The following is a 12,236-nucleotide window of genomic DNA, read 5'->3' on the forward strand; positions in this document are numbered from 1 at the left end:
AAGAAGATGATTCAGCTTATTAGGACTTGGGCAGGCAAATGGGGAGAAAAAAAAGAGGAAGGTGGGTGGGGGGTCGAGTGGGGGAGGGGAACTCTACTATTCCTCAGGAAACCAAATCCCCTTCCCCTCAAAAATCCACAGTAAAGTTTAATTGTAAAAATATATGTATGTTGTTTTATAGAGTAGGAAGAGTAAAAGTGGAAAAAGATTTAGAAATAAGTGTTGTGCATGCAATGTGATTTCTGATGATTTTAAAAGAGAATTTGAACATGAAGAGGTTTTGAAGAGACTTGAAAAGGAAAGGAGAGGGATATGAGAGCATGAACTTGTCCATTTAAGCATGTTTTTCCCCCAGTCCTTACTGCTCATCTGAAAACAAGAAGTAGAGCAGGTCAGGAAAGGGGTTTTGGTTAACACTGCAAGATGAAAGATAAGCAGACAGGCAGTTAGAAGCCAAAGCATTTTATCTAGAAGAGCAGGTCTGGCCTTGTTTCCATCTTGATAAGAAGTAGATGGGAGAGCTTGTTTGTCCATAGACTAGGATGGGGCGGTGGGGTTGAAGAAGGGGGACAGGGAAGTCGGGGGCTTAGCTATGGAGTTGTGGCAAACCACTAATGTAGTGATAAGTCCCTCTTTTGTGTTCCCTGTCTACCTGAACTTTGAAATTGTTAGACTTGTCTGTTTAAATAACATGGCTGTGTTTCTTTCAAATGTGAAGGCTTAAAATATCCAGAAAGTTTAGGCGAACTGAACAGGTTTATTATCGTAGTCTGAAATTTTAAAACAATGGCCTCCTGGTTAGGCCACTGACTCAAATTTGGAAGGAAATGGCATCTGAATTTAATCTCTCTTTAAATGGTAGATTTCTCTTTATTCTGAAGCATATGCACAATATACTCTGAATTTTTTTTTCTTTAGATGGCGTTTTCATTTTCCTTCAAGTCCTTTTTAAAGACAGATTATAATTAGAGGGGCTTCTACTTTCATAGTGTTGTAATCTGACGCCATACTGGTTCAGAAGCAGTTTTTACAATTATTAAAACTGACAAAGTGCTAAGGTTGCCACGTTTTGTTCTTGGTGTTCTTGGATAAGAGCCGGGGGGCAGGTACTCCTGGGCTTTTATTTGCTATTACTTTTAGTATCTCGGTCTGTCTCAGAACTAGGAAATCAGAAATTCAAAATGGGATGAGTTGTTCGTATCTTTTTTAAAATAGGCCTTCACAATTAATTTTTTCATGGCTAAGTGAAAGGATTTTAATGTTGCTGGGTTTATGCTGCTCATGCCATTAACTGTTCATGTAGAATTTATTGAATATGTAAGATGAATAGCACGGGAGATAGCATTACAGAATAGATCTAACCCATAAATGTGTTGGAGTTTGTAATCTACACTGGACGAGAGATAAAGCAGGACATTTGTAGTCCCAATGCTTAGATACTAAAACAAGTTTGTATAAATGACAGGTCAGAGGAACGATCCTTAAACTATGTGCTCTTAGTTATCTTGGCTACTTTCCAGATTGTCTAGTAACTTGAGTCTTATCTTCTCTCATCCTGAGGCAATTCCCATAGATAGAGTGTCCAGAAGGCTCTACCAAGAGAGTTCCCTTCCTAAAATGCTCCCTACTGGGCGCCTGGGTGGCTTAGTCAGTTAAGCATAGGACTCTTGATTTTGGCTCAGGTCATGATCTCGGGGCGGGGTGGGGGGAGATGGAGCCCTGTGTTAAGCTCCACACTGGGCAGGGAGGCTGCTTAGGACTCTCTCTCTCTCCCCCTCGGCCCCTCCCCCTGCTTGTGCTCCTGCTCTCTCGCTCTCTCTCTTCAAAAAAATAAAATAAAATGTTCCCTATTTAAAATTTTTCTTCATTACCTTTTGCCTGTGGCTACTCAGAGTTGTATTGGTACTGAAAGTTGGAGGCCTGAAGAAATGTTGATGATGATGATGATGATAGCAGCCTTTATTTATAGGAAGCCCTCCAGGTGGCAGGACTCTGTAAGGCCTTTTACATATGCTAGTGCTTCATTGGTTACAAATATGCCCTTGCATATGCCCTTAATTTACTTTCTTTCATAGGCCAGTTTTGCCAAGGAATAATTACCACTTGCTATTCTATATCCTGACCTCCAGGATGCTTTTATTCATTTTTTTTTCTATAAAAATAATGTTTAGGGATGCCTGGGTGGCTCAGTTGGTTAAGCGTCTGAGTCTGGGTTTTGGCTCGTGTGATCTTGCAGCTGTGGGATTGAGCCCTGCCTCTGGCTCTGAGCTCAGTGTAGAGTCTGCTTTAGAGTCTCTCTCCCTCTCCCTCCTGCTTACTCTCTCTGTCTCTCAAATAAATAAATAAAAATCTTTTAAAAATACTGTTTATATATATAAAATTTATAAATGTGTAAATAGTAAAAAGTAAAATTCATAATCCAACTACCCACACATAAGCAGTTTGACACTTGGTTTTCTAAAATTTATCATTCCTAGAGGCGCCTGGGTGGCTCAGTGGGTTAAGCCTCTACCTTTGGCTCAGGTCATGATCCCAGGGTCCTGGGATTGAGCCCCGCAACGGGCTCTCTGCTCAGCAGGGAGCCTGCTTCCCCTTCTCTCTCTCTGCCTGCCTCTCTGCCTACTTGTCATCTCTGTCAAATAAATAAAAAAATATTTTAAAAAAATTTATCATTCCTGTCAGTACATATATACACTATTCACAAGTGAAATCATTTTAATCATTTGGGTTCTAACTTTTTTCTGGTAGTCCATTGATATCTTTGCATAATATTAAATAGTTAACTTGCAACCATGAAAAATTATGTAATTATCAGTAGACATGGATATATGTTTTTTTTAATCAATCTTACCATTGAATATTTTGGTTATTTTTATCTGTATTGATTTAACAAACAATATAAATACTTTATAGTATTTACTCACTTAATTGTAATATCTGATTAGGCTGCAACAACATTATTGATAACGGTAATCCTTTAACTATTTAGTAGATAAAGAAACTGTGGCACAGAATGGTTATGTAACTTCCCCATGGTCACAGAGCTAGGTAGTGGCAGATTTCAACTCAGGTTGTCTGGCTCAAGAGTGGGTGTTCTTTTTTTTTTTTTTTTTTTAAGATTTATTTATTTATTTATTTGACAGAGAGAGAGATCACAAGTAGGCAGAGAGGCAGGCAGAGAGAGAGAGGGAAGCAGGCTCCCTGCTGAGCAGAGAGCCCGATGCGGGGCTCGATCCCAGTACCCCGAGATCACGACCTGAGCCAAGGGCAGAGGCTTAACCCACTGAGCCACCCAGGTGCCCCTCAAGAGTAAGTGTTCTTAACTACTGTGGTACGGTTACACTCATAAACAACGCTGCATTGAATGTCCTCATTTCTTATTTTTCCATAGGAAAAAAATCCCTAAAATGAGAATGCTGCCTTTTCAAATGCATTGGCAGTTCACCTTCAAAAGGTTGATACTTTTCTTTCCCCAGCTGTATATTTGCAGGTTATAGACCGTCCTGGCTGCTAAAATCTAAAGTTAAATTGCATGATGTTTTGACTTGTATTTCTCACTCACAATCCTAATCTAGTAGACCTTTTTCAGTCCTCTTCCTCCATTGCATTTAACAATATTTGATCACTCCTTTCTGATACAATTCTCCTGCTTCGGTGTGATACCACCTCCACTACTGCCTTCTAACTTGCATTAGCATTCCTTCTATTTCCCTCCACTGATACTTCTCTCTGACCTCCTCTTTAATTTTAGAGTTTCTTAGCTCTCCATTTGATTCTCTTCTCATATTGCACTCTCCCTGGGAAATCTCATCCATTCCCATGACTTTAACAATTTAAATGCTAATGACTCACAAATCTTTATCTCTTCTTAAACATCTCCCGTAAATTCTAGACTTACATATGTAACTATCTATTAGACATCTTCACCAGGGATATTCTCCAGGCTTTTAAAACAGAATATGTTTAAAATTAAACTTACCATTTTCCCCTTAAACCTGCTTCTCATCTCATATTTACCATCATACAACCAAACACCTAATGTGAGACTCATTCTAGATTTTGGATGCTATACAGGGTAATGACAAATAGCAATGACTTTGAATTAGGTGAAGCTGGGTTTGAACCTTACCTATGAGACTTTAAATCTGGATGACCTTGGGAAAGTTGCCTAAACTCTCTAAACTCCAGTTTTATTATCTATAAAAGGAGTATGAAAGTACATACTTTGCAAGGCTGTTGAGAAGATGAAATGGGAGAACGTATGTTCCTTGTGCTCTTTGTGGAGTTCCTGATATACTAAAAACACTTAAAAAAGAATATTGCTTCTTTGGGGATTATGTCTCACCTCTCACATCCAATCCATTTCTGAGTCCTGTGGTTTCTAACTCTGTAACTTCACTCCAGCAATCCTTTCTGGTTGCTATCCCCACTAACAATGCCTAATTAGGATCTAGTCATCTCTGCTTCAGTGTTGCAGTTTTCTCTAACTTAGTAGTCCTCAACCTTTCTTCCTGGCATCAATAAACAGGCTGAGTTATGTTCACCTGTGGGATTCACTTCATCAGGCAGAGTCAATGTTAAGTACAATTTTAGAATTAGAAGCTGTAACTCCATCCTTTCTTTCCCATACCACGAGAAAACACATTGGAATAAAAGAAAGAGAAACATCATTAAAGAAGTTAACTTGACTCTGTTCCTATTTTTTTTTTCTTTAAGTCTTGTACCAATCTGAGTACTAGATTTTTAGTAGCAGACTTCTTGTGGCACTTCTATACACTGTTACATCATGGGCACAGGCTTTGTGTTAACCGGCTTCCTTTACCTAGTCTCTTGCCTCACACTAATCCCATCCTCCACACTATTGCCAAAGTGCACTAGTTTCTATCATGTACACTTTACAATGTGCCCTGCATTCCCTAGGGGATGAACCTCAACCCCCTTTAGTCTGGCTCTTAGAGACCTCTAGACCTGGCCCTTCTTAGCTTCTTCAGACTTTTTTCCTTTCTGTACTTCACCTTGCCTGTGGACTTTTAAAACAGCAGAATAACAGCATTTGTCATCTCTTTCCTTACCACCCCTCCTTACTCCTCATCCCACTAGTCTGCTGTAGGGTCCAGATGCTCCCTCAGATGTGCCTTTCATCCTGGGCACTTACATACTGCTAAAGGTCCTGGGTATTTTGCCTTTCAGCAGCAATGGGCACTTTGAACACTCCTCTTCCTCCTAATTCTTTGGCTATTTCTTTATTAATCACATTTTTGCCCCCCCCCTTTTTTTCCTGCCCACACTTCAATATTTTGCCTCAAGGACTTTTTGCTATGCAGTTTTCTCTTCTCTGTCCCTCTGTTCTTTATCTTCTATTAACCATCTTTGGGAGATCATCTCTATGTTCCTGTTCCAAAAATCCCTTTGTATGCAAATGTCCACCTGATGGTCTTATAAGTGAAATAATAAGCACAGTGTTTCCAGAATGGACTTCATCAACCCCCCCACCCTCCCCAACCAGTACATTTTTCTCATTACAGTTGCATACCTTTGTAAATAGCACTACTCATCCACCCAACTTCTTAAGCCAGAAATCTATGAGAATATATATTTCACCTCTCCCAATCTTTTTGACCTCTACATCTCAACCAGTTATCATATTACATTGGTTATGCCTTACAAATACCTTCAAATCCATTTCTACCTCCTTAATGAAGGCTGCCATTGTCTCTTATTTAATTTGTCTCCTTCCTCACCAACCCATTCTCCACACTCAACTAGTTATTTTACCTCAGTCCAAGTCGGATGACATTACCCCTTAATTTAATTCAAGATACAGTTCAAAGATTTAATATGATTGATAAGGCTTTCCAAGATCTGGGTCTAGCCCTGCCTACCAGCCCAGACTATTTGCCAACTCCATTCTCATGCTGTAGGGTCCATGACATTGAGCTTTTTTAGTCCCTCCTGTCTCTTTTTGTCTCTCTTTTGCCTGCATGAGATGTTCTCCTCTCCTTACTCCCTTCCTTTGGCTTCTTCCTACTTTAGAGTTCCTATTCTCTAGGCTTGATTATGTCTCCCCACCATAGATTTCTAAGGTCCCAGTATTTTCCATATCACTGTATCACATTTCTTTACTAGAGGCTCTCATTCTGTATGACTGCCAGTAATGAGGTTCCAATTGAAGAGCTACAAAAATGTTATGTACATATATTAAACATTTATCTTAGCCTAATACACTTAAATGCACCATTACTCACCAGTTTTTTGTTTTGTTTTGTTTTGTTTTTGATGTAGGGCTATGGCTTTTAATTTGGAGGTGAGTCCATTGACTGGAAATTTGTTGTCTTTATCATAGTACACCAGGTGTAAGTTCTAGTTTTACTTTATTTGAAGTAGAGTGATAACTTCAAGTGGAATGGAAACTTAGACATTTGTCAACCAACCTGAATGTAGAATTCTCAGGATTATAAAGACTTTTTTGCCGAGACTTTTCTGGTTGTCTCTCCTACACTTAGTTTTGATAGGAAAGTTTTTACTGATTCTTCTTTGCTGAGTCTTTCCAAAATATTCAACTTAATTTTCAAAGAAACAGCTCTTTCATTTTACACTCTATTTCACTGAATTATGTAAGCAATGTTTAATTATATTACATGGTTACAATAATAAGTCAACTGTCATAAATAGTTTGGGCACAAATACAACTAATTCTTGGCAGGCATGCAACTCAACCAATGAGAGAAGTGTGTAGGGTTACTGGAGCATAGCCTACTGCCTGTGAGCTTTCACTAAGCCCTGAATATTAATCAGTTGCTTTGCAAAGGCAATTAATAATATTAGTTAATTTGCCAAGTCAGTTAAGTGGAGGTCTATTAAGAGTGCTTTGTTATCCTAATGTGTCTCTTTCACATTGACTGTAGGCACTGTGAGGACAGGAGAAGCATATATGTCTTAAAAAGGGACCATCTCTCTTTTTATTCATTATCATACTACTGCCATGTGCTGGATACACATATTTGCTGAGGAATGAATATATTAATAAATATGTAGAATACATACCCCTTATAGTCTGTCCTTATAGTGTCCTCTCTGTTATAGCTCAAGTGTCAATTGTCTCATACAGGCTGACTTTCCTGCCCTCTCCATTCTCCAAAGTAAAATGTATAACTTCCCTTTTCCTGCCCCACCATATTCTATACTTACTCCCAATATACCACTTAAAAATACTCTAACATTTGGTTTTGTTTCTATTTCTCTTTAATCCATTACGTATCTCCTGAAGGCAGAAGGTTGTTTTTATTTTTATTCTTGTGTTTAATATATGAATGGCACATGCTATTTGTTCAAGAAAATTAATTGAATAAATAAAATAGTCATGCCATATGGGTGTTTTTGTCATCACTTTAGATGAGAATTGAGGCCAGAAAAATTAAACAGTTTAGGTAATATTACAAAGCAAATGAATCTTGAGGTCTCCTTGATCAGCGGATTCCAAAGCTCGTGTCCTCTTTCAACACTCTTATGTCTCCTTCAATCACCTAGTACAATAAAACCTCTTCTAGGAATGGAAGTAAAGCATTTCCTGGCCCCAATCAATTCTTCTTACCTTCCAGCTATTTGTGAATATTAATATTCTCTTTGCTCAATTTTTTTAATGGGCTCATAGGTAAATGTCAAGGAGGGAGGGCAGATGAAGAATGCTTAGGAAAAAGGGTACAAAATCTGAGCAATAAGGGAGAGTGTGTGGTTTGACTTAGAGGAATGTGGAGTTTGACGTGGGAAAGAGATTGTATAAAGCAAACCAGACCCAAGGATATAGATTTGCCCTATGGCATGAATGAGAACATGGAATGAGAACATTTGTATACATTATCCATGCCATTGGTTCCCTCTGTGGAGGATACTGTATTTCCCATGTGTGGTTTGGAAAGTCTTCCTGGAATACATTAATTTGAACTAATATCTTGAATGGTAGAGAGAAATATAACTTAGTGTTTGGGGAAAAAAAAAAGATCCAACCTGTAGGTTAGAAGGTCAGTGATAATAAAGGAATGGACAAAAATAAAAAATAGGCAAATCCCGATGGTGGGTAGTGAGAAGAGCTATTGCAACGTTATAGTGAGAGGTGGAGAATCTGTAGAATCTTTTTATTGATGATTTTCCTGGACCTCCAACTCTGTAGCACTGACCCTTGAGTTTATCTTTGATTTTGTCTAAATCAGACTTGCCTGGTACTCATTTTAGTTCTTCAGAAAGCATATCTTATGGCAAATCTCTTTGCTCTTAAACTTGTAACTTCCTACTTTAGAAAATTCAGATATAAGAATCAACTCTCCATTTTTTAACACTTTTATAACTTATTTTTTTCAGCATACTTAATAAGGCAGAAGTTCAATCTTGTATGTTTTTCCACATATTTTCTTCCATATCATCTGATTAAAACATGTCAAAGATATACTACTGTCCTTCTTACCTCTCCTCATTTTTAGTGTTTTTAGCAAAGATACACATCTCTGTGGTTACTTTCTTCAATATTATTCAATGTGGTCTCTCTCTTCAGTATCATTCTTCAATATCATTCCTCAAAACCATCTCTTATTTTTCCTTACTACTTACAAATTCTCTTAACCCACAGCAAGCTGGAAAAATGAGAGACCAATGACCCAACTACCAATTTACTTCAACCACTTTACCTTGAATTTGCTTCCCCTAAAATCCAATTGGTGATCTTCACTGAAAAATAAAAATACAAGATGATCTAAAAAAACATAAATATCACTTCAACATGTTTTATCTTCATGTTTGAATCCCTGGCCCACCATTTGTTGACTCCGCAGATTTAGGCAAGCTGCTAAGTCCTTTTAAGTCTTCTGTTACTCCAACTACAAAATGGGGTTGACAATGACATCTGTATCATATGAATATTTTGGAGATGAAATAAGAAGAACACGGAAATCACCACACTGACTACCACATAAGAACCTACTAAAAGGTAGCTGTGGACATTATAATAACACAGGAATATTTATATAGTTGAGTTTAATTGTTAGGATAGATCATAGATCTGCCGCTGTTGAGCCTTTGAATATGTGGCTAGCCCACATTGAAATGTGCCATATATGTAAAGTGTAAACTGGATTTCAAAGACTTTATGAAAAACAAGGTAAAATATTTCATTAAGCTTTCATATGTCTACATGGTGAAATGATCATATTGCAGATGTACTGGACTAAATAAAATATATTAAAATTAATCTCACTTTAATTTTTAAAATATGGCTACTAGAAAAATTTCACATATGTGTTTGGATTTGTAGCACATATTACATATCTATTGTGTGGCCGTGCTACAGATAATCATAATCACAAACTCATGCGTGGGTTTCATTTTACTTAGAAGTCCTGTCACAATCCTTCTATTTCAGGCAAAATGTCACTCATAATAAATTTTTACTAATTTTTTTAAGATTTTATTTATTTATTTGACAAAGAGAGATCACAAGTAGGCAGAGAGGCAGGCAGAGAGAGAGGGGGAAGCAGTTCCCCTGCCGAGCAGAGAGCCCAATGTGGGGCTCGATCCCAGGACTCTGAGATCATGACCTGAGCCGAAGGCAGAGGCTTAACCCACTGAGCCACCCAGGTACCCCTTTACTAATTCTTATATACATATTTAAAATATTTTAAACTTTTCATTATAAGATCTATAGAAGATGCTCTCTCTTAGGATTATAGATTTTAAATGATCAACTTATTATAATTTGAAATTCTTTTTATGTCCTATATTTGTTAAATATTCTCCTTACATAACCTAAAACCTGAAAATAATAATGAAAATTTACTTAGGCATCATATATTTATGTACCTAGTTATTTTATATCTCTATGGACAACTGAAGATCTGTGTGATAATAAATGGGAAAACTTAGTTAATTTTACTATAAGGCAAGCAAGTTACTAGTTCCATAAGGTTGTTGTTAAAAAGTAGTCCCAGAGAGGCCTATGCAAGTAAGAGAGTTGTCAAAAAGCTGTGTCTGGATGTAGGGTTGTTCTAAAGCTATACATCCTGCTTCTTCATTGTGAGGTTGAACATCACTTGACTATGATGAAACCTCAGTACCCACTCGTTGTGAAGAAAAGAGGCTTGTATAAATACATTCACCTTGGCATGAGGACCTCAATTTCTGTCTTCAAATTGGGATGATCTCCAATAACTTCTACATCAAAATAAGGTAATAGTATGTGGCACATTGAAATAAACATAAACATACACCTACTTTTTCATATTTATATATGCCATGAATCTTAAAAGAATAATCTTAGATATCAGTCCACTATACTGATCACAAAGAAAAACAAACTGCTCAAATATTCATGAGAGAAGAGACCCATGACCAGACTTCCCTCAGATCCACGCCCTCATGGCTGGCTTTAATGGGGACTCCTTTTCTGGTCAAGCAGCGCCCTATGTTTGTGCAGGTATAGCCTTTCTGGTTCTGCTCTTTGTTTCTTTCTTAGATACATTCAAATACAGAGGAAGTGAAAAATTGCGATACATGTCCCTTAAAATTCCTCTGTAACATCATTTTAGACCTAACGTTCTATTGTCTTCCTGAAAACTTTTCAAAAATTTTTTTCAAAATCTCTATTAAACATCACTTTTGTATGAGTCTATTTGGTCCCCAAACCATCTTCTACTATAAGCCCAAGTTATTTGTCTTGACCCTTGGTGACATCTTTCCTCTGTGGTCATTTTTATATAAATCTCATTCCTTCTACTGTTGTGTGCATTCTTTGATAGAAATCTTTAATACTTTACATTTTAACCCCTTGAGTTTGACTTTAATGTTTGCTTTCTTAATATATACTGTTCCCAGATGATCTCATCAACTCTGGCTTCAAAGACCATGTGATATATAAAAATACACACTATATTATATCCAAGTGGTGTTTATAAAAACTTAGCCTCAGGAGTGCCTGGGTGGCTCAGTTCTTTGGGCACCAACTCTTGGTTTCAGGTCAGGTCATGATCTTAGGGGTCCTGGGATTGAGCCGCATGTTGGGGCTTCAAGCTCAGCAGGGACTCTCTTTGGGGATTCTCTCTCTTTCTGTCCCTTCCCCCACCCTCTCTTTCTAAAATAAATATATCTTAAAAAAAAAAAAAAAACAAAACTTAAGCTCAGATCTCTCTCCTGATATTAACCCTGTACCTTTAATTTTCCTTTAATTTGGATGTTATACTACCATATCACACTCAACCTGTTCAATATGTTTCTCCTTTTTCTACCTCTCAGATCTGTTTCTCCCTCAGTGATTTTGATATCAGTAAATGGTATCACCAAACACCTGCTTTTCTGACTCAGAAACTAGGATATCATCCTTAATTTGTCCCACGTCCTCACTATGTGCATACAATCAATCACCATTCTAGCAAATTCTACCTGCTAAGCATCTTTGGAATCTAACCACATCTCTTCATTTCCAGACCACTCCCATAGCACAAGCCACTGTTACCTTTTTCTAGGATTTACTGCAACAGCTTCTACTTCCAGTCTACTTGGCATCCCTCCAAACTAATCTATTGAACATAAGCGATTTTGTAGATCTAATCATGTCACTCCCCAGTAGAACTTTTATTGATCCTTGTTTCCCTTGGTATAAATTCAAATTGCTTGGGTTAGAAAAACAAAGCCCTAATATCTGACTCTTCTTATCTCATTTTATCATCTGCTAGATTCCTGTTCTTATCCTATGCTCTAGTCATACTGAATATGCAATCCCCTAAAGGTAACTAGTCAATGGATTTATTCTCTTTCTTTCATTGTTTCTGACTCTCCTTTAACCTCTCCCCTATGTGTCTGTCCTTTCTAGGACTTTCAGACGTCTTCCTAATCCTTAGTACACATGCTCCCTCTTCCCCTCTCTACTTTTGTCTTCTTCAAACTTAGTCTCATTTATCCTTTTGGACTCAGCTTAGTTGTCATTTCTATCAGGATGGATTTCCTCATTCTAAGGGTAAATTAGGTTCTCCTCCCATTTGTTTCCATAAACTTTTACTTCCACATTTGTAGTAATAACTATAATATTTTATTCCTAATTGTTTTCTTTCTCACTGTAAGATAATTTCCTTGAGTACAGGGACTGTGTCTTATTTAATATTATATCCTAAACACCCAGTATGGCACATTCGAAGTACTGAATAAATGAATTCCCTATAGTACTTAGCAAAATGGCAGCATGCAGTAGGCATTCTAAT

This window comes from Lutra lutra, chromosome 3 (genome assembly GCF_902655055.1).
Source record: "Lutra lutra chromosome 3, mLutLut1.2, whole genome shotgun sequence".
In the NCBI taxonomy this organism is placed as follows: domain Eukaryota; kingdom Metazoa; phylum Chordata; class Mammalia; order Carnivora; family Mustelidae; genus Lutra; species Lutra lutra.